This window comes from Cavia porcellus, unplaced genomic scaffold (genome assembly GCF_034190915.1).
Source record: "Cavia porcellus strain 051 isolate PalLab524CR breed Dunkin Hartley unplaced genomic scaffold, mCavPor4.1 scaffold_4, whole genome shotgun sequence".
NCBI classification, from domain to species: Eukaryota; Metazoa; Chordata; class Mammalia; order Rodentia; family Caviidae; genus Cavia; species Cavia porcellus.
The window spans coordinates 4,227,984-4,254,773 of NW_026947487.1; the positions used below are offsets into that span (position 1 = coordinate 4,227,984).

Sequence of the window (26,790 nt, forward strand, 5' to 3'; positions counted from 1 at the left end):
TCCTGTTTGGTGGAAGGGGCTGGGTAGGTATGGGTTCAAATCCCAGCTCTGACTGATTAACTGTTGTGGTCTTGGGAAGCTGAGACAGGAGGATAGCAAGTTTGAACCCAGGCTGGGCAAGTTACAGCCTTAGTCAGACCCTGCCTCAAAAACAAACAAACAAAAGCAAACCCTGGGGTACCAGAGGTGCAATGCAGCGAGAAGGCCCTGGGTTCCATCTGTAGAACTGCAAGAAAGAAAAGGAAATGCTGCTTCCTGATGCTCAGCCTCAGTCTTGACACCTGTGACCTTGGCTGGGCCTAGGATGAGCATGATGGGGCACACACAAGGCCCGGGGGACATTGTGGATCAGAGCTGCACAGGCCACAAGTGCCCTGCAGTGTGTCTTGCTGTACACAGTCCCGCACTGGTCACCACTGCCGGCCTCTGCTGCACGGTTTCCGTGGTCATCACAGCACAGCTTGGGAAACGATGACCAGGGCTCCCCATCTCCAGTCACCCCAAGCCCACTGAAGGGGACATCAGCCCTCTCTGTGCTCTCAGAACTCCTGCCACTGCCATCAGGTGGGGTCCTGTGGCGCCATCGCCATCTTTCTCTGGGTCCAGGGATGTAGGCCTCTGTTGCCTACTCCTGGTTTGAGTTCCTCATGGGCCCCAGGCTGGGTCCTTGTCATCTCCCAGCCTCTGGATGCTGGTTCAGCCCTAGTAAGTGCTCTCCTCGCCTTGGTGATGGTGATCCTTCTCCCTGCTTGCATATTGCCAGTGCCCTGCAGGATCCCATGGCCTGTTACCCCCCCCACTGCTTATTCCTTCCCTCTTAGATGGCTGAGGCTTCCTGATGAGCATGGTCCCAGCAGGTCCTTCAGTTCCAGAACTCCTGCTGAGGGCTCGGGCTATGCCTTGGGTCCCCCGTACTTTCGCCCTCTTCCCTTTGCAGGTTTGCCCTTCATAGACCCCACCCTGCGAACTTCACCCTTGGTTGGATGGACACCCAGCTGTCTGTGCCCATCACCTCATCAGAGCAGCATGGGTGCAAGTTACCCCTCCTGCTATGCCTGTGTTAGAGACTGTGCATCCTCGCGGCCTCTCACCTGCTCCCTATCCTTCCCCCGCCCTCAGAGTCCTGCTCCTGGCTGTTTACCCACAGCATTCTCTCCTCTGTGGGGTCATGTTTTACTGACTTTTAAATATTTGATTTTACTGGCCTCTTTGTTGAGTTTAAATGTTGTATTTATTTACTGCTTTACTTTTCATGCATCATTACCACCAAGAGTACATTAGCACCAGGGTGACAGAAGTCCTTGTCCAATGGGAGCAGGAATAAAGGGAATGGGGTGGCCATGGCCTCATTCACCAGTGGGCAGAGTCTCCCTGCTGCCAGACTGTTGGGAGCCGCAGCCCCGAGCCCGGTCGCCTCACTTGGCAGACGTGAGGCCTGTAGTAAAGAGTGAGGCCTGAGGTAGATTACCCCTCCCATCGAATATGTTAGTTTCCTGCTTACCGCATAAACAACCCGCTCAACAATATAGTCTGCCTGGCAACTGATGATGTTAGCCAATCAGCTTGCCTTGCTTACTTTAACATGATTGGACACTGTACCCGTATATATACCGGTGCCACCCCTGGGCGGAAGAGGAAGCCCGGTAGAAGCCCGGAAGTAGAAGCCCAGAAGGAGCCGCGGAGAGCGGACCGGTAGAGGCTTCGGAGCGAAGCCCGGAAGGAGCCGCGGGGAGCGGACCAGAGGAGGCTTCGGCTGGGAGCGATCCCAGGGCAGGCTGTACGGAGAAGGAAAATAAAAAGAAAAGGTTGTCCACTGCCAGACTTTGTCGTGTGTCCTTCCTGCCGGCCGGGAGCGGACATCGACATTTGGAGGCCCGCCCGGGGACTGATCACCCCCGCGACGTGGAAGTGGACAACGCTCCAGTACAGAGCTGCGAGACAGGTGAGTTGGGGATAAGCCTGGGCTCTGGGTGGCGCGCACCTACAGGGCTTTTAGACTCCCCTCAGGCTCACGCGTAAGTGGCGGATTCCTTGGGCCTCACGTGGTGAGTAACATATTAAAAGATGGGAAACATGTTAGGTAGCAACACTAAGAGCGAGGGTGGTTGTGGAGAAAGCTCTCAAGAGCTTACAAAAGTACGCAGGGTATCTGAGCAGGCCCAGTCAGGGAGCTCCCGAGAGGGGTCTGTCAAGGGGAACAAGGATGCTAAGGAGGAGGACGGGGCTCTAGCCTCGGAGTCGTCTGACTCCGAGGACGAGGGAAAGTTGAATGGCAGGGAGGCCAAAGAGACCAGCTGTCAGGAGCCTAAGTCGCTCAATAAGGAGTCGCAGGGTTCTTTTCCAGCGTCACGCCGCGAATTGCGCTCTGCTCAACCTGGTCTGCAGAGGAGTAGAGAGCTCCTGAGTGCGCCCCGGTGCGAGAGGGAGGCGGTCCCTCGCCACGAGGCGGCTGCCTGGGAGCTCCCTCCCCTTTCGCCAGAACAGGAAGTGATGCACGGACCCCCATTTTCTGCCCAATCACGGCCGCTGTCTTATGCTCCGCCGCCGGCGGGTCGGTATTTTTACAGGCGGCTTTGGCAGGGGGGACGCTTGTCTCATGAGGTACATCCACCTGGGATAGATAGTGGCCCCTACGAGATATTTCCTGTACAAGTAGCTATGGGCCAGGGACGCAATGTATGGGAGCCTTTTGAGATAAAGCAGATTAGAGAACTTAAAAATGCAGTTACAACCTTTGGGCCGACTGCGCCTTACACCATTGCCATGCTGGAGAATCTGTCTTCTGGGCCCCTCACCCCCGCGGACTGGATTCAGCTGGCAAAGGCCTGTCTGCCCTCGGGCAGTTACCTGGATTGGCGAGCCTGGTACACAGAGTTCTCTGCAGAGCAGGCTGAGAAAAACGCCAATCGGGGAAACCGGGGGTGGAACAAGGAAATGCTTATGGGAGAAGGTCGGCACGCTGATGACCAGACCCAGTTCCCCGGCGCTGTCTATGAGCAAATCAATGCCATAGGACTCCGCGCCTGGAAGCAAGTAAGTGGTGCTGGAACAGCCTCCTTGTGTCTTTCAAAAATAATTCAGGGTACCACAGAGCCATTTGTTGACTTTGTGGCCCGAATGCAAGATGCTGCCGATAAGATATTTTCTGATCCGGGAGTGGCTCGACCGCTGGTAAGGCAGCTGATTTTCGAACAGTGTACAAAGGAGTGCAAGGCAGCGATAGCTCCTCATAAGAACAAGGACCTCAATGCCTGGATTAGGATATGCAGAGAGATAGGGGGGCCGCTCTCCAACTCGGGAGTGGCTGCTCTCCTGGCCGCGGCTGTACAGCAGAGGGGACCTCGCGGGTTAGAAGGGGAATGTAAGGCTAAAGGGTGTTTTGCCTGCGGGGAGCCAGGACACATTAAACGTCATTGCCCAAACAATGCAGATGCTAGGCCTCGCCCTAGGAATGAAGAACCATATGTTTGTGGGCGATGCAAAAAGGGATCACACAAAGCTGAGGAGTGTAGGTCGGTCTTTGATGCTCAGGGCAACCATATTTGTGGACAAGATGCTAGAGAGCCAAAAAACGGCCAGAGGGGGCCCCCTTCACAGGCGGGCCCCCGCCCCAGAGACAGGACAGCTCAGGGTGGCAGCCTTCAACAAGGGCCACCCCTGGGTCAGCAGGTGTGGACCTCAGTGTCGCCTCCAGACTTATACAGAAGGTCACCATTAGGACAGATGGCGTTAGGACCCTAAATGACATGCAAAAGCTATTGGGAGACATTAATTGGATTAGGCCATATTTACATATACCAAATTCAGATCTCAAACCCCTGTTCGACCTTCTGAAGGGAGACCCAGATATAGCCTCCCACAGGAGGCTCACTCCTGAGGCAAGAGCTGCCTTACAGAGAGTGGAAAAAGCCTTAGGTGGGGCTACCTTACACAGAATTGAACCGGGGCGACCCTTTGATGTCTGTTTGCTACAGACTAGTCTACAGCCTACAGCGGTGATTTGGCAGAAAGGACCACTACTGTGGATACACCCTAAGGTCTCACCTGCAAAAGTCATAGAGCATTACCCGGAGGCAGTCGCTTCATTGGCCCTTGAAGCGCATGATAGAGCTGTCCAACATTTTGGCTCAGGACCACAAGCCATCCGAGTACCCTATACCGCCAGCCAGATCAAGACCCTGGCTGCCTGCATAGATACTTGGGCCATTCTGAGATGTGTTTTCCATGGGGATATAAACGATCAATACCCTAAAGACCCTATCTTGTCATTTGTCACTCAGCACCCTATAATTTTTCCAAAGGTTACTGCCTCTGAGCCATTAGTCCCAGCAACTACAATATACACAGATGGCTCTAAGACGGGGATAGGCGCCTATGTGATCCTAGGCAAGCCCCCGGTTACCATACAATTTGAACCAGATCAGCCTCAGGTGGTGGAACTGCAGATCGTTAAAATGATTCTTGAACGGTTCTCAGAGGCCATTAACATTGTCTCCGATTCTAGGTATGTGGTCAATGCTATGCAAGTGCTTGAGACTGCCGGTTTAATTAGATCCACTTCCACAGTGGCTGGGCTGTTCCTGTCTATCCAGACATTGCTTCAGAACAGACACCATAAGGTCTTCACCACCCACATAAGAGCACATACATCCCTGCCAGGGCCTATGGCACAGGGGAATGCGGCTGCTGACACTGCCACTCGCCCGTTATGGATTTTTACCTTACTAACACCAATCGAGCGAGCCCGTGCCTTCCATGATAAATTTCATGTTAATGCCAGGACACTAGCAAACCATTTCCATGTTTCTAGAGCAGATGCACGAGATATCGTGCGACTATGTGACTCCTGTGCCACATACAAACCTGCCATACCGATGGGAGTAAACCCTCGAGGTTTGATCCCTGGTGATGTTTGGCAGATGGACATCACACATATACAGGAGTTTGGGACTCTTAAATATGTTCATGTTTCCACAGACACCTGTTCTCGCGTCATATTTGCAACAGCAGAAACAGGTGAAAAAGTGTCTAATGTGATCAATCATTGCCTGGCAGCTTGGGCCGCATGGGGCAAACCAAAAATATTAAAAACTGATAATGGACCAGCCTATATAGGCAAAGCTTTCAATGAGTTCTGCAAAATGATGGAGGTTCAATTAAAACATGGTATCCCATACAATCCCCAAGGTCAAGGAATCATTGAGAGGGCTCATAGAAGCCTCAAAGAAATTTTACAAAAACAAAAAGGGGGAGTAGGCCAAGGCCTGGCCCCAAAGGCACGATTATCCATGGCACTATTCACACACAATTTTTTAAATTTAAATAATGATAATCGCTCCCCAGCTGTGGAGCACTGCAACCCTTCCCCCAACCATAAAGGGTGGGTGAAGTGGAAAGATGTCCTGACAGGACAATGGATGGGCCCGGATCCGGTAATCAGCTGGAACCGAGGCGCGGTTTGTGTTTTCCCACAGGAATCGGGACGAGAACCACTGTGGATACCGGAGAGACTGACACGGACAACAAAGCCCTCGACTAAAGATCAGACCTGCCCTACTGGAGATCCATCACAGACCAACCAATAAGATGAATAGAAATAGCGGTAGCCCGAAATGGACAAGAAGATCCTCAGGCATATGCATGGCTTGCTCAATTGGCCCACGACCGAGTCTAGATATGGCGGGCATCCCTCATTCTCCTCCATAAGGTGACAATACACAGCAGGGTAGGTGAGTCAATGACGGGTAAGAGCGTGCCTCCCCAGCACGACTCGACCTAAGCCAGGCCCTACCCCATCCTGCACGTAAGCCGCTGGACTGTTAGATGCTGCCCAGGTCTAAATTTCTCTCCGAGGGGATTTCTTTACGGAGAGAGAATGAGTGCAAGCTTGTGTGCATCCAGGTTCCGTCCAGTTTGTGCCTGGCCCTAGAAAAAGGACGAGGGCCTCAGGGCCTTGGCAGACCATGGGACGGCCGACCAGGGTCTAAGCCAAGGACCTACGGTGGGCCTACGCATAGGGCATAAGCCTCTGCACCCAGTCCAGGAAGGGCTACGATGCGCACATTCATAAAAAATAAAAAAGGGGGAGATGTTGGGAGCCGCAGCCCCGAGCCCGGTCGCCTCACTTGGCGGACGTGAGGCCTGTAGTAAAGAGTGAGGCCTGAGGTAGATTACCCCTCCCATCGAATATGTTAGTTTCCTGCTTACCGCGTAAACAACCCGCTCAACAATATAGTCTGCCTGGCAACTGATGATGTTAGCCAATCAGCTTGCCTTGCTTACTTTAACATGATTGGACACTGTACCCGTATATATACCGGTGCCACCCCTGGGCGGAAGAGGAAGCCCGGTAGAAGCCCGGAAGTAGAAGCCCAGAAGGAGCCGCGGAGAGCGGACCGGTAGAGGCTTCGGAGCGAAGCCCGGAAGGAGCCGCGGGGAGCGGACCAGAGGAGGCTTCGGCTGGGAGCGATCCCAGGGCAGGCTGTACGGAGAAGGAAAATAAAAAGAAAAGGTTGTCCACTGCCAGACTTTGTCGTGTGTCCTTCCTGCCGGCCGGGAGCGGACATCGACACCAGACCATTGTCCTTGCCTAGAGCTCGAGGGTGGGGGTTTGTGAACATGTGTGCATGCACGTGCACGTGTGCTGGAATACTGGTTTGGGGTTTTCCTTTGAAGAGAAATATGCACGGTAATGATGTATGCATGGCTCCATCCAGGCCATGCATCCTGCTTTCACCCCACACTGGTCTCCAGGGTCCCTGGGCACTGAGAGCTGCTTGGGGCTTCCTTAGCGAATGTGGCATGTCAAGCAGGACAGGGTCCTTGCAGGGCACCTTCTCAGAAACCACTCTGCTTCCTTTCTGTTTGTGCATCGTGCATCCATTAACACGTGTGCACTCCCACTTACACGTGCCCGTCTCCCTGAAGCTGCCTGGCACCCTCCCCGCCATGCTTTTGGCCTTGTTCCCTGAGGGCCAGAGGCAGGGGGGTGACGGCCGGCTCCCGGGCCTCACATGTTGGCTGCTGCCTGGATGCCCAGAGGACACTTTTGGGGTGGACTCACTGGGGAGCTGTCATTGTGAGTTTACCAACAAGGCCATCAGGATATGACTGCTTCTTCCCAAGTGGTGAGACTTCCCTGGTGCGCACCTTGGGGTGCTCCAGGGTGACACAGGATTCCGTGTTCCTTGTTCCACTGTCACCTCGCACCATGGCTGCTCTGGGAGCTCTTGGCAGAGCAGAGGGCTCTGTAGTCACAGTGGGGCTTGGCTGGGCTAGGCTGGGGGATCCTTCCACAGGGGATGGAGTGAAGGGGTGTGGCACCTTTGGACTACTTCCTAGCAGTATCCAGAATTGACAGGTGTGGACCTAGGTGATAGTGACCACGAAGACTCTTGCTTGTTAGGCAGAGCCGCCCTCCAAGTGCAGGTCCTCATAGTATGGTCCTTGCCAAGTCCCTCTTCCTTGGCTCCACCCTTTGTCAAAGCTGCATGTCAAGCTGCTGTCCCTGTAGGCTATAAGCTGTCCTGTGGCACTCGGGAGGCAGTGCTTGTGTGGTGCAGTGGGTACTTTGTTCCTGCTTCCAGGATGGGGAGCTTTGGTGCTGCTCCTGTTGTTCCTTCCCTGTGTCCTCCTCCTGCATTCTCAATTCCATGGGCTCTCATGGGACTCCCCCAGCCCTTCCTGCTCAGGGGCAAGAGGTGACTGCCTGGCCCTAGCATCCCTGGTTACTGGTGTCTGCAGCCTTAGCTCAGGGTGAGGATACTGATTTGCAAAGCCCCAGTGGAGCCTCCAGGGACACTTTGCTGGCACAGCAGGGTCACTAGCCTGTCCCCAACCCTGTCAGGGCCAGGACATTGGTTGGATTGGGCCGGCACTAGAGTGGGACAGGACCAGCTCACAAGAAGTCACAAGCCAGGTGCAGAGACAGGAAGCTCTTTAAAGAAACCCAAGTGAGAAGGGTAGCCCAGGCCTTGGTGCAACTGTACCTGCAGTTGTCTCCACCTGCACCTGTCCTCACACCTGTGCCTGAGGTCCGCCTGCCAGCGCACCTGCATCTGCACTGTCCACCTGAGCCTGTGCTGGTTCAAAATTTGTACCCACACCCCTCTTTCTGTCTCTGAAGTGTCTGGCACAGGGCAACTATTGCTGCCAGCCAGTGGCGCCCTCGTTCTCACCCTTTGTGGGGTCCCCATGGTACCGCTCAGTTTACTGTGTTGTTGACCCTGTCTGCTGAAGTCTCCCTGACCAACTGTGGGTTGCTAGGAATGTCACACATGGTTCAGGCTCGGGTGTCACTTCAGGGCTTTGCAGTGAGTATTGAATGCAGGCAATCCCAAGCCTGACATCCAGGACTCACTGGCCACACTGCAAAGCCAGCTGATGACCTGTGGGGCCTGGAGTGGGTGTAGCCAGGCCTTGCACACCCTTTGGTGATCCCACTGCTGTTGTCTCTCTTGTGTGGGTCCTGGCTGGTGATGGGGCCTGGCCAGGCACCACAGGTCCTGTTCTTAGCCTGTCCCCTTGGGGTAAGCTGCTGTACCCTAGGGGTCAGCTCCCTGCAGCCTGGTATCTGGGGGCTCTCTTTGCCTCTCTGCCTGTGCCAGTGTCATGCAGGCAGTTCCTTGGCCAGGAGGGCACATTTGTTACCTGAGTCTGCTCAGTGTCAGGGTGTGTGGTGGAGTTGGGGCCCTTTTGGGCCTTTGCTGGCAGAGAGGGACTGGGTGGCTCTGACTCCACAGTTTTGGGTGTGGGGCCTTGGCATGAAGACAGTGCTGAGGTGCCTGAGTGCTTAGCAGAGCAGGTCTGACAACAGAAATGGCAGCAGCCGGGGAGCTGTGTGTGAGGGCAAACCATGTGCTGGGAGGCATGCAGGTGGGTACGTTTGCGTGTGTGTATACAGGTGTGTGGGAGAGGTTTGTGCAGGTGTACGTGTGTGTACAGGTGTGTTAGAGCATGTGTGTGCATTTGTGTCATGCGGCACACTGCCAAGCCACCTGGCTGCTTGCTTGGCCCCCTCATCTGTGCCCTTCCTGTCTGCTGAGTTCTGTGGAACTGTCCTTTCCTGCTCTCCAGGGCTAGACCTGGGGCCCTGTGCGTGGAGCAACAGAGTCTTAATACTCCTCCACCCTTGCAGAGAGCTTCAACTGTGGGGCACTGGGGCCGAAGTTCTGGCCAGCTGCAGTTAGGTTTCTAGGATCAGGGGATGGGGTCATGCTCAGAAAAGCATGAGGACCTCTCATGGAGGTGTGTACACTGGGGAGCCCAGGGTCCCCACTTCCTCCTCCAGCAGGCAGACCTGGCTGTTCCAAGGCTAGAATACCCCAGAAGGAGCAAAGCTGCTTTCTGTGCAGTTCCTGTGCTGTGTTGGCCAAGGAGCTCTGCAAGGGCTGTCAGCCCCACTGCCTGGCTTGAGGGCAGCAGAAGAGGGCGGCCGAGACAGCTGAGGGCCTCCATTTCCTTCAGAACTTCCTTTTATTTTATGTGTGTTATTTTCTTTAAACACAAACATCTATTCTAGCACAGGCAAGGGTCAGAATGTGTCCTGGAGTAGAAAGGCCTGAGTCTTCCCCGTCACCACTGTGTTTTCCATTTTTAGTTTTTCTTAGTCCACATTTTTTCCTGCGTAACATTTACAGTGTTTGTGGGGAGTTGGTGTGCACTGCACACATTCTCCCCTTCCCGTCTCTCTCTCCTCTCCCTCCGTCTCTTTCTTTCCTGTCTGCAAAAATTTATCTCCCTGTTTCCTGTCATTTTTTTATATTGCTCTTTGTTTACTTTGGTCTCAGATGAGAAACCATGCTGTATTTAAGCTTGTGTGTCTGATTTATTTATTGCACTTAACATATCTCAAGGTGCATCCATTTTCCTGCAAGTGACTCAAGCTTATTCTTTTTATGGCAGAATAGTACTCTACCATGTATAGCTACCACATTTTCTTTATCCTTACTGATCCGTTGGTGGACATATAGGCTGCTTCCAAGGTTTAGCTGTTATGAATTGTGTTCCTGTAAACATGGGTGTGCATGGATCGCTGTAATATGTCTTTAATGAAGACACCCAAAAGGGAAATAGCTGGGTTGAATGGAATTTCAAAGAAAGGGCAAGGTAAGGGTCACAGGTGTTTAGTAGGAAGCACAGGCAGTGGGAAAGGGCCACAGGCACGGAGGAAGGGCCTTGTGCACAGCACAAAGGGCGGGGTGGGAGAGCGAGGGGCGGATGGGAACACAAGGGGCGGGGCGGGAGCGCGAGAGGCGGGGCACGAGCCTGAGGCACGTGTCGGGAGCGCCAGGGGCGGGCCAACAGTGCCACTGGCTCAAGCGCCAGGGATGGGCCATCGACAAAGAGGTGGGGCCTCGGGCGGGGGAAAGCAGCACCTGCGTCAGGTGGTGGGCCTGAGGGCCACACGCACCGGGTGGAGGGCCGCAGGCGCCAGGAAGGGGCACCTGGAGAGCATGCGCAGCAGAAGGCTTAGTGCTTGGCAGTTGGGATCCACTCCACTGCCTGCTGTGTCTAAAGGACTGTGAGCCAACAGGCTGCCCAGGTTACCCACTGCCTCAGAATACGGAGGGTAAGGAAATGGGTGCGCAGTAGGAACCCCTGAGCAGCGTCCACAGCCGACCCCTTCCCCTGCTCTTGGAGAGCCCCTGCAGGAGAAGCAGCACCACGTGGACTAGGCTCCCGGAAACCAAGATATGTCCATGGGGGAAGCGCGTGCCCCTTAGGTCCTGGATCTATGAGCTGGGTCTAGGTGAGTGGCAGGGGGCCCACGCAGTAGGGGACACAGGGGCCTCAAAACGGTTGGGCAGATGGGCCACTATGGGAGGAGCTGAGGCGACTAGAGCATCCCAGACTCAGCATGACTCTATGAATATTGCTTCCCTCATTTGTCTGGGCTCTGCTACTCACAGGTCCAGCACCTACTAGTAGCTACCCCTTTGTCCTAGGACAGTGCACTCTCAGTTCCTGAGAGCACAAGCCCATCAGGTCCACAGGGACCCTTGAAACCACCAAGGATCTCCAAGTACAAGGTCTCTCAAGTCACTTGTCAACAGCCTAGCCAGTGCTTAGCACAGCAAGTAGGTTCACATGCACCCACTCAAATACCACAGCCTGTACCATGTTTTGTTGTCTTTCAGATCACTGGCCACTTCCAAGGCTCAGACTGAAGAGTCCCCTGCCAGAGCAGTGCCATCATCTCCCCCAGTCCAACCCCTGAGGTGGAAGCCAAATTTCCCACAACAATATGCAGCCCTGTGTCATCTACCCAGGGGGCTGGAGTCTACCCCCAGACATCAGAGCAGGTAAGACACTAAAGACAAACGGGAATGGGCTCAGCTGGAGCAGGAGCTCTGGGGACCCGAAAATAGCTGCTGCAGATTTGTGCCAGTCCAGTACAAAAGCCAGTACCCTGGTGGTCGCTACTGAGCTCCTAACCCCATCTGTGAACAAAATGTTGCTCCTAACAGTGTCTGTAATTGGAGTGTCATTTTTTGTTACAGTCTTGTATTTGTTTTCCCTGGAGCCCTATGAGAGCTATGAGAATGTTCCACAGGAGAGGATTTTGGGTGTTGTGTGTTCGGTCTCAGAGCTGATAGTGCAGGCGGGGCTGGCCTGGGACCCCCAGAGCTCAGGGCAAGGCCAGCCTCTTCCTCCACCTTCCATTTCATTTCTTAGACCAAACCAAGTGTTTCCAGATCCGTTTGGTACAATTTTGAAGATATGTCAGATACATTTAACTGTTGTCAGATTGATTCCATGGTCACAAAAGAGCTGGTACTTTTTCACATTTATTTTTGTAAATAATTGTAAGCGAAGCCAGCTGGTGACTCTGCCATGGGGTGTGCAACAGCCATTTCTTAAACAGAATTAAAGCAATGACTTCTGTCCAGTCAAAAAGACAAAAGAAAAGAAAAAGGAAAAAGGAGAAAAGAACAAAAGGGAAAAAAAGGGAGCCAGCATCCCAGTTTGTAAAAATGAGTGGCTGTGTCTGGTGGACAGAGTTGATTTCTCTCTGCATTTAATAGAGACAGTATGTTCCTGGTCATTGATACTCATTTACTTCCATCGTGCTGTGGAATTTTAATATGTAACAGTGCAGGCTTTTTAGACTTGTGACCCTTTTTCTTCTCCATTTCCTCTAGCTTGACAGAGAACTCAGCTGTTGCTGTCTCAGTGAAACCAGTTGTGTAGCTGTGTCAGGTGGCTGCTGACATGAACAAGGATGTGGATAGAGGTTACTGCCATCGGTTTCCACCCTGTGAGTTTTGGCTGATGTCCTGGGACTGAGTCACTATATGTGGTGTGGCGAATCATAAGGAATCCTGCTGAGATTTTACCACTGTGTAACCGTGTCCACACACACATTACGCCTTGGATACCATCTCTGGAAATCCAGTCTTCAGCACGCCGGGGTCTGTCACTCAGAAGACGCCTGATGAGAGTTGTAAAGGGATGACTGACCATGGCAGTGTTCCGGGGCTCAGAAGAGGCAACTCATACTTCATGATAGAAGTGGGAAAGAGATCAGTAAGGACTTCCAGGACCAGGTAAGATTTGAATTGTGACAAAGCTTTAGAGGTGTGGAGCTAGGCCCAGCACATGACAAGGGCTGGCAGAAGTGCATGGTGGAAGTAAGCAGCATCCCTCTGCATGAGAGCAGTTAGGCTGGAAGAAAGTTTCTCAAGGAGGAGAAAGTAGGACGTGGTTTGAAAGATTGCCTGTAACCAGTCCTAGAGAGCCCAATTCATGGCAGGGCTTTCAAACCACATTCTGTAGGAAGACACTGACTGGTTTTTCTGTCCAATATCTGTTTTTACTGAGGTGAAATCACACAAGCCACTTCAAATTCAGTGTATTTAGTACATGGAATGATTTTTAAATAAAATGACTTGATCAGAGGTGTGATGAGCATGAGGACAGAGTTCTGGAGTGTCTCCTAGGAATGAAGATTTTTTCCTAAAATAGTCTCTCTAACACAGTGCATATATTTGATTCTCTTGAAAATTGTATACAAAGGAATGGAGTACAAGAGACATAGTGAGAAATGTTGGAAAACACATCACAATCATTCCTATCATCACTGTTTCACAGACGACCACAGAGGCGGTTACAGAACTGTGCAGTCTCTCCCTTTTTCAGGTCTCCAGTACCCCTTAGCATGAGGAGAAGTTCCCAGGATTCCCAGTGTGCTCCAGGTCCTGGACTTCTCCCTGTGCTCTTGGTATAGAAGCAGTTGGTCTCCTGGAATTATGTGCTGTCTAGGTGTGGAAGCATGTGGATTGAAGTTGTTTGGTTTGAGGAAATTTATAAAGCAGTTTCAAATGACTTCAGTTTTTTCTTTTTCCAGCTGCATTTGTGCAAATTTTTCATTGGTAGGACTTTTTTTGCATTGTTAAGATTTAATTTCATTTTGAAATTTAAAAATTTTTAAAAAATTTTTTAAAAACCAAAAAGTATAGTTGAATTAAAATTTGCCTAGAGTAAAATAGTTTATGCCTATGTGTATGAAACATATTTATATATACCAGTTACTCACGTTTGCCACCTTTATTGTACAGACCTCATTATGTGAGGCAGCACATTTATAAAGTAGTTTCATTAAAGAAATTGCAACTTATAAATTAAAGTATTTTTGTTTTGCCAAGGAATCTATGAATTCTTTTGTTGAAACAAGTTGCTTTTCTAGTGCGTTTCATGTTTTTATCAGTTCTTTCTTTAACAACAACTGTAATATTAAATATTGTTTTTAAACATTAATTATAGTGATATAATTTAATATATGTAATGATCACACCCATCATAGGGAATTTGTACCTGTACATGGTATTTCCTTATTTCTTTTTTCACACTCCCCTCATCTCTGTTAAACTTCTCTGCCCATCTTTATTAGGAAAGCATTGTTTTCTTCTTTCTTGTGTTTTCCTTGACTTGCATCCTGGCACAGAGCAAAAAAAAATAATAACCACCATGAAAGGAGAAAGATAGACAAAAGCCTGCCAAGACAAAAGCCTTGGCATTGTGAGTCCTTAGAAACAGGACAAATCAGCTGGGGATTTAGCTCAGCAGCATAAGCACCTGCATTGCAAGCAGGCAGTTGTGAGTTCAATCCTTGGTACTGATAAAAAGAAAAAACAAAACAAAACAGGACAAGTCACAAAGGTCAGATGATGGTTGGGAGTGCATGCATTGGCCTAAGTTACCACTGAATTAAAAATGTATTCATATTTTAACTGGACTCTTCTTTAACTCAAACCACAAATAACTCTTTCAGTTTGGGAAATTGAACGAAATCTGTTTTTGATGAATGGAAGCAATGTTGGATGCTGCACCGTGGCTGGGACTCTTATGCACCAAAGTCCTGCCAGAGTGTGTGGGGTGGCACTGTGTGTCCTTCGTGCTTTCAATTACAGTTCACAACCATGGGATAAATGATAGATCAGGAACATAGAGTGAGCTCAGAGATTTAAAACTTGTCATGCAATCATGGAATTTAAAACTGTGTTGTCACTGTGCTGTACCTTATAAGTAGTACTTTTTGGAATTTTGATTTTGTATGATGGAGGATAAAAGATACTTTATGTACTAAAATAAAACAGCAAAATGAAACAAGATTGAGTGTAGAGTAAGTGTAGATCATGGTACACTTTGGGAGGAAGGAGAGGGTCTTTTAAACAGTGACATTTTATTTGCTTTTACAAGTATTGTGATGCTTTTTATTGTATCTGTAATTGGAAAATTGGTGGGGAGTGTAGTATGAATCTGCATGCTTTGAAAATGCCTTGAGTTAAGTCAGCAGCTCTGTTTTGCCCCAGGGAAGGCATGGGTTTGTGGTTGGGTGAGTCACTGAGACCTTACCCTTCCCACTCACACCTCTGTGAGCAGCAACATCGTCCTGATGTTTACCTTTCACGGGGTACAGAGAGAGAGGTGGAGCTGCAGAGTAAGACAGAAGCACGAACGAAGTTCCATTTTCACTGTGTGCTTGTGATCCTTGTATGTTGCTTCTTAAGAACAGGCAAAGAAGTGATTGTATGCAAAGTTGTACAGGCCCATGAAGGCATCCTTATTTATAGTGCAGTTTACAACATGAGAAATTCCATGTCCTGGGGTCAATTCAGATTTGTTAAAGTCAAGAGTATATTGTAAGTGTGTTTTAAGTGACTATTAGGAGGCCTGGCTAGGCAGGTGTGGTAACAATTGCAGCACCTGGAAGTGTGAAACAAGCAAATCACTGAGGTTCTAGGCCAGCCTGTAACACATACTGTATTCAGGGAAGCCTGAATTACACAGTGAAAACCTATGTCAAACGAGAAAAAAGAATTAAGAAAAGAAGTTCTTGTTAAAACCTTTGATCATCTTCAAACCATGTAGTCTGAAAAACTTTCAAGTTGATAGAAAAATTAAGTCATAATTTAGTGATAATCAGATGACATATGTTTGGTGAGTTCACTAATGCTGATGGAGGAATAATTGTACTGTTATTAACCTTTGTTATTTTTTTTAGAAAAGTTGATTTGCAAAATCTATATTTAATTTTTTTTACTTGGTAATAAAGAAGCATGAAATCATGACAGTTATAGGGAGAATAGATGGGGCTAGAAGCTGTCAAGTGAAGTAAAACTATCCAGAGTTAGAAAGTTAAATTTCATGTTTTCTCTTATTTGAGAAATGAAAAAAAATTACTGACAGATAAAGATGGGTGACAGGAAAGCAGGGAGGCAGACTGGAAACAGGTACAGGATATCCCTGGGAAGGGGCGGGTAAAGGAAGAGGGGTGGGAGGTTCTGAAAAATCAAGGTATGTTAAATTTACATAGGAAGTTGCTGAACAAACCACAGCATTCTATAATATAGCAAGCAGTAATAATAAAAATGAAATAAAATTTTACTTTTTATTTGTGCCTTTTGTTTTTACAAAGGAATTCATCATTTTTACTTCCCAACCAGTATTGAAGTACCTTCACTTTTGGAAATCCTTTGGATGATTATACATGGCAGACTCATGGAATATCCACCTGTAATTAATGCAGGGAAACTATTCCATCTTTATGCAGAGGTAAGTGATACTCTGAGACAAATCATACTTGTGGAGTGAATTTGTAATCAGAAGAGGGCTCTAAACAATGGATTCACTGGAGATGGCGCTGCATGTGTGTAAACTTGCAAGTTACCGGTATCTCAGGGTGTCATGGATCTTTTTGCAGGAAAGAGATCTTCTGTGTGGATCTCTCCACATGTGGGGAGAGGTCTGCAGCTATGGCCCTTCAAAAGTCCTGGGGCAGTGTGGAGGCCAGGGATCACCAAGGAACACTCCTGAGAGACTCACTGGGAACCTAGAGAATCCAGGCAAGACAGAGAAAGCCTTTCTTTTCTTCTGTTGTTAGAGTTCAAGGCCATCAGTCAGACCCACGGTCAAAAGCTGATTCCTCCAAGCTCTGATCATGGGCACAGTCCTTATGCTGCTGCGTGGCTCTTGACAGACATCCTCCTTCCATGCAGCCTGACCCAGGTTGGGACAACCTCATTTGTGAATGGAAAAAGACCTTGAGAGCAGTTTGCAAAGTGATTTTTAGGAGTCCTGGGACTGCTCATACTGGATTTCTTCATCTCTGCATCACTTAGGAAGGTGTACTAGAGTTAGTGTGTTTGTCCTTTTCTCCTTGTATGTTATATATCTGTAGTATACATCAGTTATTAAACAGAAGGCTCCAGAGTTAGTGGTCACTGTCCCCAGACCCCGAGAAGCAAGGATCATGGCAGTGCAGCGAGGTCCTGGCTCCCAGGGAGTCTGCACTTAGGGACCGTGCTGTCTCCCAAGGCCCTGAGTGCAGTGGACCTGCTGTGCTTGGCTGCAGAGCCCTTTATGCTCCCTTTCCTCCCTCGTTATATCCTCTGACCTACTGCTGACAGGTGGGAGAACAGGCCAAGGGCCTTTGGCAGGCTCCCCAGCCAAGATGCAGAAAGGGCCTGGACTCAGCAGGCCACTGCAGGCAGGGCAGAGCTGAATCCATGAGTATGGAAGGGGACCTTCTGGCGGCTGAGTGGCCCTGGGCTCTTGCTCACCTGGTACGTGCACTATCTGTCTGTTCACTCCTTAGGGCTGTTCTGTCACCCAAAGGCCATGCAGAAAGCCATCTTGGCTTTGCTCCCCCTCCCATGCCAGACTTTTCTGGACCCCTACCAATGTGGGAAAGAGGGCACCCCTCTACCCTCTGATGTTCACTGATTGTCTTCCAGCTCTGAGCAGTGTGGCTCCTCATTGGCTCTGCTGGGGACCAGAAGCTCTCAGCTCCCTGTATGCCATGTGTTACCTGCCCTTGGCAGAGCAAGTGCCAGATGCAGGATGATCTCTAGGAGGACACACTGGAGACAGGCATGTTCATGTTGTAAATGGGTAGAAATTGAATTTGGCCCTGGATTATGAATGATGTCTGTCGCGCTCCACCCTATGGTAGGTCAGTTAGAGGAGAGCTCACTTATTTCAGGTTAGGCATGCCTAAGTCCTCCATGTGTTTGGATGCCGGTTTCCTCTTGCAGTCACTGTGATGGAGCTTGCAGTGGGCCTGGTCTGCCAAAGAGCTGGCCTAGGTACCAGGCTGTTCTGCTTGGCAGCTCTGAGCCAGGGGTGCCTACCCATCAGGGGTAAGCCCCAGGTGTGTATTTGCTTTCTTCTGCGAACCTCAGTTTGCATTCTGATCAGCACCTATTAGCCACCACACTATACATATGGTCCTAAGCAAGCCGTCTACCTTCTCTGTGACTCTGCTCCTTTATCCTTGAAAGAGACAATGAGACATCTCCCCAGGAGTTTCTGAGATGATTAAGTGGACAGTTGTAAAAGCACCTCACTGGGCATGCCACATGTGTGAGCTGCTTTCTTGCATCAGGAAACAGGGTACAGATTTTACGTGTGGCCCCACTAGACAGGATGTGGGTGGTGCAATGGGGCTGGGGTCATAGAGAAGAAAGGGGGAAGTGCCCTCTGTCCTTAAGCCCCCAGACTCACCAGGAGCCCTAGGTTGCTGCTGCCTCCTGATACCCCTGGGGACACTGTGAACATCCTGGGGAGAGCATGTCACTGAGGCTTGGGAGCTGAACCCAGGAGGATACCAGCATATCAAGCAGGCCTGTATCTGAAAAAGGTAGCTGGAGCCAGGAGATCTCTGCAGTGCAGTGCTTGGAATTGTCAGCTCTGCAGAAGAAGTGCATGGCTCCATCGGGGCCCATGCAAGGCAGAATCCAGCCTTAGTCTCAGTGAGTGCATCCCGGGCTGGGGTCAGGCCACATTTCATTCTTCATCATGGTCAGTGCAATGAAGACAAAACAGGTATGCAAAAATTACACTCAAGAGGGACAAATATAAAGGATAGGATTTTCCAGTGATATTAGTTTCTAGGTATAATATCCATGTAAGTGAATAAATTATATTGGATTTCCTAGTTATGGAATCTAATACTTACCAAAAAAAACCATTTATACACATTAGTGATAAGACTCTACTACACAAAATTTTGAAAATTGATTTTGTAACAGTTAAAAATCATTAAATATGTAGTGATATGACCTGAAGCCATTTTGAAAGACACCAGAATTAAACCATTGAAATACCTCTTTGACAATAAAGTTTAAGCAAGTGGTTGCAGAAAGCAAGTTCATAACTGGAGAGACTCAAAAATGGAATGACTTAATATTAAATATGTGTTTTCATATGTATGTTATTTTGCCACCAAATTATGTGGACTTCCAGGTATGAGATTTTACATTGATTATCTTGGGAATCACTTGTGAAGACTTGATTTATATCAAATAAAAGATAACAGTGTAGGAAGTAATAAAAGGAGAGCCTTTATTCCTGTGTAAAAAAGAACATTTTTATGAATATGTCAGGTTTAAAAGGACATTACACATCAAATAATATTATTTAAAAGTTATGCTTAATATACTTATCTTTTTGGGGGGTCCAGAAGCAGGTAGAAAATGAAATGTGGTAATGCATGCCTAGAATCCAGAGTTTTGTATCACTGAGTAAAGAGGACTTTAAGTCAGAAAACAGCCTTGGTGACATAATGACTTAAGAAGATTGTTAATCAAAATAATAAAATTTAAAAGGGCTTGGAATATGTCTCAAAATTTGTGAGATCAGTCCCATATTCTGAAAGAGAAAGAAAAGAAAAAAATTAAAAAGTGACAATTTAGTTGAAATTCAGTGATTTTCTAGTGATGGATCTGTGACAAAAAGAAATTATTAGCATATTAAAGTAGGTATGGATCACTGTGTGGAGTATCTGGTTAATCAATACACAAACACTCAGAGAAACCACAAGAAGCTGTGAGATTTCTAGATTATGAAGCCTCCTTGGGAAAAGTACTGGTTGGCACTGCCCTGAGTCTCAATGTTCTTACAGCTCTGGTTCTTCCATGTATATAAAGCACTGAGACACTCCCATCGTCAAGGCCAATAACCAAGTTTTCAGCTACAACCTGCTCACCTCCTTCACCTTCTGTTTCCTCTGCTCCTTGCTCTTCATTGATCATCCCAACAAAGTCACCTGCATCCTCCAGCATATCACATTTGCAATTGTCTTCCCTGTCTCTATTTCCAAACCATCACTGAAATGCTGGCCTTTAAAGTCACTGCTCCAGGGAGAGGCAGTTGATGGTATCAGAGGCACCAAAATACATCATCCTCATCTGCATCCTGATCTAGCTCACTCTCTGTGGAGTCTGGATGGGAACAAATCCACACTACATTGACACAGATGCACACTCTGAGGATGGCCTCATCATCATAGTGTGCAACAATGGTTCTCTGACCGTCTTCTACTTTGTCCTAAGATAACTGGTTTCCCTGATCATGCTCAGCTTCATTGTGGTTTTCCAGGTCACCACTGAAGATGTCAGGAACCTGGATGACACCTTCAGTGAAACCAAATTTCTGCCATGTTACTGTTTTGCAGTGTGTGCATCGCCTTCCTTCCTGTCTACTTCAGCAGCAGGGCAAGGAGATGGTGACTATGGAGGTCTTCTCCATCTTAGCTCCCAGTGCAGGGCTACTTGGCTGTATTTTTGTCTGCAAGTGCTATATTATTTTGTTAAGACCAGAGAGAAATTCTCTTACTAGTATCAGGGACAAATCACATTCTGTGAGAAAGGAGCTTTCTTATCATTACACACAGTTGTCTTCTTATATATACAGTTGTCCTGAAGTCAAAGCTGAACCATATTTACAGTCAGATACTGTATTATACTATAGAACTTATATCCTTACTAGATTATGCAACTTCTTTTATCTAATAGTATAATGGTCCAGTAGAAGCTATAGTCTTGATGTCTTTAAATTCAATTTTATTCTTGATATATTATTTCCTATTTATGATGGAATTCATCCTATATTTTCTGATTAAATTATTGACATTTTTCTTGTCTTCCTTTGGCTTTGCCAGCATTTTCTCTCATTTTAAAAAGGTAATAACTTTTGTCTTGTATGGCACTGTGTTTCTGAATCGTTTTTTCTTTCAAAAGAAGATCCTGTCTTCAATATACTGATTATACTACATTTCAGTAGTTGTAGATATACTTGTCTTGTCACATTTCCATTTTGCAATTAGCTTCATTGCTTTTTAGCATTCTGTCTCACATGGCTTTTAGGATTATGGAATTGGCTGGTAATATGGAAGTAAAAACACTGCTGATTATGTGATATCAAGGTAATCAATTTATAGACTATTTGGTGGAAGAACTTGGAGATATGCAGAAGATTAATGTCCCAACCCATATTTGTATTTTCTTTTATTGTTTATAACTATCCTTAGTGACAGCTATGTATGTGCATAATGTACATTTATGTTATACTACATATATTTATACAATAAACTTTCTTGGCTTGCTTATTTCCAGATGTTTTAGATAATATGGTAAGAAATGGTTTATCTGCCATACGTTTATTAGTAACTATATAGCTATGGATTCACATCAATGCATATATACGTGAGCTTTTATCTGGACATGGTGGTAAATACAAGCTTTCCAATGTTGTGAGACAGTAAAGCTGGAGACCATAAATTTGGGCTCAACCTGGGTCACTGAGACTTAACAAGCATCTGTCTAAAAATCAACATTAAATAAGTTGAACAGATGTGGCTCGCTGTAGGCAAACATCTAGTTTTGGCTTCTGAGTCTTTATGTTCTCTTTATATTTTTAAGCTCAAGAATTCCACTGATGAATAGAGTGTCCTGTGATGTAATCATCTTCCTAACACAAGATTTTGAGGGACACATAATAGAGGTTGTGGGAAGAATGGCATGGAAAGGAAAAAAAACCCTGTTAAGCACTTACTGGCTGCCAGAGTTGCATTAGGTCTTCTGCATTTCAGTTTGCAGCAACTCCCAGTAGGAAGCATTATTCTCCACAATTTTACAGATTAGAAATAGAATACTTTTTATTTTTTATTTTATTTTAAAGAGATTAAGACAAAAGAGGACATAACAAAGCAGATCAGAACAGAACAATATAACCAATACAGTGCTTCAACACAAGACAACCAGATATTAACAGTAGCTACCAAAATTTCTTTTTTTGAAATAGTTGGGCATACCTTCACATACAATACTGTCAAGCATAACAAAATAGTATAAAACCATTCAAGAAAAAGAAAATGTTACAGGGCATTCAGAACCAAATAACAGAAAGTGAACAATGGCTACTATATTATCTCATTTTCCATAAGAATTTATTTATGCTATCATATATATTAAAATCTAATAAGACACAACATGATAGAACCAATGGAAACAAGAAAACAAAAACCTGGTAGGATTTCAAAGCAAGATTATATTAAATCAGCAAAGGCTTCCACAATGTTTTGTTTTCTTCAAAATATCTGTTCATATAATCACACGTACTAAAATCAAACAAAACAGAAAAAATCATTTCCATTAATGAATGAAACATAAAGCTTCAAAGCAATGTAATGGGGAATCATGATTACCATAAAATCTTATGTACACTTATCATTTCCTCCAATAGGGAGACTACATGATATTTATATATGTGAGTTAGATTTATTTCACTTATGAACATGGTTTCAAGTTGCATCCATTTATTTATAAATATCTCAATGTGATCATTCTTTACATATGAGTAGTACTCCATTGTATAAAAATATCACAACTTTTTTACCCATTCCTCAGTTTCTAGACAGGTTGTTTCCAAAATTTGACTATCATAAATCATGCTACTGTAAACATGGGTGCACATATATATCACAGTGGTATGATGTTTTCAGTTCTTCTGGGAATATGCCTAGCACTGGAATAACTGGGTAGAATGGGGCTTCCAATCCCACCTTTTTGAGGAATCTCCAGACTGACCTCCACAATGGTGGCACCAGTCTATATTCCCACCACCAGTGCAGAAGAGTTCCTTTTTCCCACAGCCTCTCCAGCATTTGTTGTTGGTGGTCTTCTTGATCCTGGCTATTCTTTCTGGAGTGAGATGGAATCCTGTTGTTGTTTTAATTTGCATTTCTCTAATGGCTAATGATGATGAAAATTTTTCCATTTGTATTTCTTATAAAAAGCAAAAAACAAATATTTCTGACTAGAATCCCAATAACACAGAAGACAATAATGGCATGTATCAAATGAAAAATGCCCTGAAAAACAAAGGAAATAACCATTAGGTGAAAAAACCCTACAGAATGATATAAAAGTTTTCTAGTTATACTTCTGGTGGAGGACTGATACTTAGTGTATGCAAAAGGTCAAAAAGTTATTCCCCAGTATAACCCAATCAGAATTGCACAATTGAACTGAATAATCACTTCTCAAAAAGAGGACAAACAGCCAATAGGTCCATCAAAAAAGTAAATATGTTTAGGCTTTTTAGCTGTTATCAACATGCAATTCAAAATGACTTTGTGGTTCCAGTTTACTTCAGTATAAATGACAATCATTGATAACACAAACACAAAAAGCAATGAAGACTGGCAGGGTGCAGATGGGTGTATGTGGGAAAGGGAAACAGTGCTGCAATGTTGCTAGTAATTTAAATTATTAGAAGCAGTCTGGACATTCATCAGAAACTCACAATAGAAAGTCCTATTGGCCAAGCCATCTCTCTCCCAAGTGTATTCTCAAAAGGTATAAATACATCATCATAGAGTGATACATGCATAGCCTTGTAGTTTATAGCATCCTAATTCAAAATAGCAAAGGTCTGGCAGCAGTCTGGATGTATGGATAGGTGAGTAGATGAGGAAAATATAGTATTTGTATAAAAAGTATATATTTTAACTACAAAAGGTGAAATTGTTTCATTTTCGGGGAAATGGATAGTTAGAAATTGAGACCCTCAAGCTAAGGAAAGTGAGCCTACGATTTTCTAGATTTAGATCAGAGGATATGGGGAGATGACAGCTAGTGGGTTGAGTGTTTTGACTTGAGAAAACAAAAAATACCTAAATTTCAATGTGGTCAAGGTTGTACAACTCTGTCCATAAGCGAAAACATAGTGAGTCATAAATGTTTAGCTTTTAAATTGTGTAGTGTGCAAATTTTAACAAAATAAAGTCATTATTTTAAAAAAGAAAACAAGCCAGACATATAAAATTGTCTCTTAATTCCTTTAATGAGAAATCCAAAACATGCATAAATAAATAAAGTAAGGGAAAAAATAAGATAAAGCTTAAAGGGCGATTCTTGGCAATGACAAAGGAGTTCATGTGAGGAGAAGGAAAAAAAAAGAAGGTAAATTATTTCAAATGAACAGTGGACCAACATCCTCAAACAAGTACCACCTTTTGTAATACAAACATGCAATTAAAAATAAGATAAAATGTAAATAGGCCAGTATAGTTATGGTCCATTCAGATTGAAATGTTTGTGTTTTCTCTTCCATTTATAAAAATTATTTTTGCTTTTCTTATTAAATTGCAGGCACTTTCTAGAATTTTTAAAATTACTGTTTCTTAAGTACTTTCTGTTAGATCACCTCTTTAGTTCTGCTTTACTTCCCTCAATTTCTTGGGTTACACCATGCTCCTTTCTGACTGCCTGATCTTGTATTTCTTCTTTAAAAACTTCCTTAATCATAACCTTACACATGTTTAAAAATACGTCTTAACCCAATTCATTTTCTAGTGTTGCATTTTATGTATTTTTAGATATTTACTTTCATCTTGTTTTATTCTGATGTTATACAGGGCCTAACTTCCCTCAGGAGATGAACATAATTATCTAATTTTCCTTTTCAGCTGAAATGTTCCATCAGTTCTATATTAAATGTACATCAGTGGCTGCTTTGACCCTTATTATCAGAATTTGCAGTATGGGTGTAAAAAATATCTATTTTCAACACTGCTATCATTTTTCTAAATAGATTTTTGGAACTACTTATTGAGTTAAAACCACTTGATTGAATTTTAATTGTGGTCTGTTATATTTACATATTTTAGAAAGAAAAATCATGAATTTTCAAAATTAGGCCTTCTCATAGAAGAATATTTCCAAGCCTTCTTAAGTACCTTTCACTGAAATTTTAAAATATCTGTACACATGCTGTCATAGGTTTGTGGATTAGTTAGTAGCTTCTGCTACAATTGTGTATGACATCTATTCTCCTACTAGAAGTTTTAGTTTGTCATTGCTAGTTGAGAGAAAGACATTGGTCTGAAATGGAAAGTGGAAGTAACCCCAGGCCAAAATGGGCTCCATGCTTCAGCCCTGCAGGGTCCCTGGATAAGAAATCAGAGCCTACAGAGCTTAAATTGGGAACACACAGGCTGGAGTTTGAAAAATGTATGGAGGGTGTGGGTCTGGCAGTGTTTGCTCCTTATCACTTACAGCTGCAATTAAATGTGATAGCATGATCTTGACTCCTACCCCATTGCTGGTTATGTCCACTATTCCTGTGATGTCACTGGACAAATGTGGTAGGCCCACCTTGACATGAGTTGCTAGTTAAGTTGTTGCTTAAGGAAGTGAGCATACAAACTCTGTGCCCTCCTTGGTGGCTGTCTTTTTATTTTTCTTATTTAAAGACAGAAGAAAAAGAAGAAAGAAAAAAAGAAAGGACATAAAAAAACAATGCAGTAAATGGGTACTAATAATACAGTATTTCTAGAAAAAAATATATACAGTACAAAATCACCAGTTAATAGGTTACATATTATCTTCCCAGAAACAGTTGTCCATATCACTAAATTAAAGCATATAAAGTGAACATTCATACAGTGAAATTGGAGACAGTTCCGTTCAATGATCCAACAAAAGCTCAGTTATATGGTTTTCCATCCTACACACTCAAACATACCTGTGGTTATATCCCTTAGTCTCAGTGGCTGTCTTTACAATACTCTGGACTCCATGGATTGTAGAGAGGATAAAGCATGCCTTTCAGCTTGGTCAATGGTTGCAAGACATTTTAAGAAATTGAACCTAAATTTTGGTGGAGGATGAGCTCAGCTCTCCAGCAGGGGAATTCAGATTTTACCAGGAATTAACAAGTTCAGATTCAGTGCTAAAAGAGGTTCCAGTGACAGCATTGTATCCCCCACACCCATAGTTCTCTGGGAGAGACTTTCCTGGGATGCTCTGAATTCCTAGCCAGGAGAGCATTTGAAGAAGCTGGTGCTTGTGAATGGCCTCACCACGGTGAATCTGGAAGTCGAGGGCATGTGTATACGGTTCAGTCCTTCGATGAAGACAGCAGAGTTAGCAACATGAGGAGCCAATGTGGATCAGTTTAGAATCTGCATCCATGGAAAATTTTCTGTGCTGACCCAAATACTGCAGCTTTAAAAGAATCCAAGTGGGAAGCAGTAGGGACTGTTTGCAATTCATCTGGAATAGATGTTGTCAGATAGGAACATGCAAAGGTGTTAACAGAATTTTAAAATAAGATCCAGAGGAAGAAGAAATCTATGCTGATTTGCTGAAAAAGTTAAATGTGCTAGAATCTAGCCTCACATTTATGATGGGCCCGGAGTACAGTAGTATGAAGAGCTGCATTTATGTTCCTCAGGAAACTGAAGAAAACTCAAGACTTCTGGAAGACAAGACAGAGCCATCTGGAAAGGAACTCAAGAAGCTCAGGTTTGGCTGCCGATGGTAAATGAGGAGCAACTTCTGGAAGAGGGAGTGGTGCACCAGATTCCTGTGGTAGCACTGCACTGAGCTGGTTTTCTCCAGCACAAGCTTCACAACAGGGATGAAGATTTAACTTAATAGCGGGCTCTCTGGAGGTCACAGAACACACATATGTGTACAAAGTGCGAGGGATAGGGGTTACACTGCCTCCAATGACCCCAGGTACTTGCACCTAACAGAGATTTCCAGGTCCCTAATGGCTCAGATGCAGGGAGTGAGAGCAGCTCAGTCAGTCACATGGAAGACTTAGAAATGCCCAAGGATACACCCAGTAGGCTAGAGCAATGCACCCCAGAGACCCAAAGCACTGGTCACCTCCAGGGGCTCCTGCCCCCAAGACCAGCTCACTGAGCCCTCCAGAACAGAGCCCAAGGCTGACAGCCCTAGGTGGAACAGCCAAAGAGCCCACTTAGAATCAGTGCTCAGATTGAGATCATACTGACTGTTGCTTCATAGAAGAAGTTATAATGAAAACATGAAGTGTGTTACATGTTCCTTCCATATAAATGGGATATTTGCACAATTCTGTGCCAGAAAGCCAGAGTTTTCAGAGGGAAAATCAGTTATTTTATGTGTATGCAGAACACCAACCTACTGTTTCTGGCCTACTCAAATGCAGTAAAACCAGTTCTCCCTAAGTTGC

General features: G+C 45.7%; 1 pseudogene; it reads left to right on the forward strand.

The window, feature by feature from the left end:
* Nucleotides 1-22,998: 22,998 nt before the first annotated feature.
* On the forward strand, nucleotides 22,999-26,498 carry LOC134475559 (pyridoxal-dependent decarboxylase domain-containing protein 1-like; annotated as a pseudogene).
* Nucleotides 26,499-26,790: the final 292 nt, after the last annotated feature.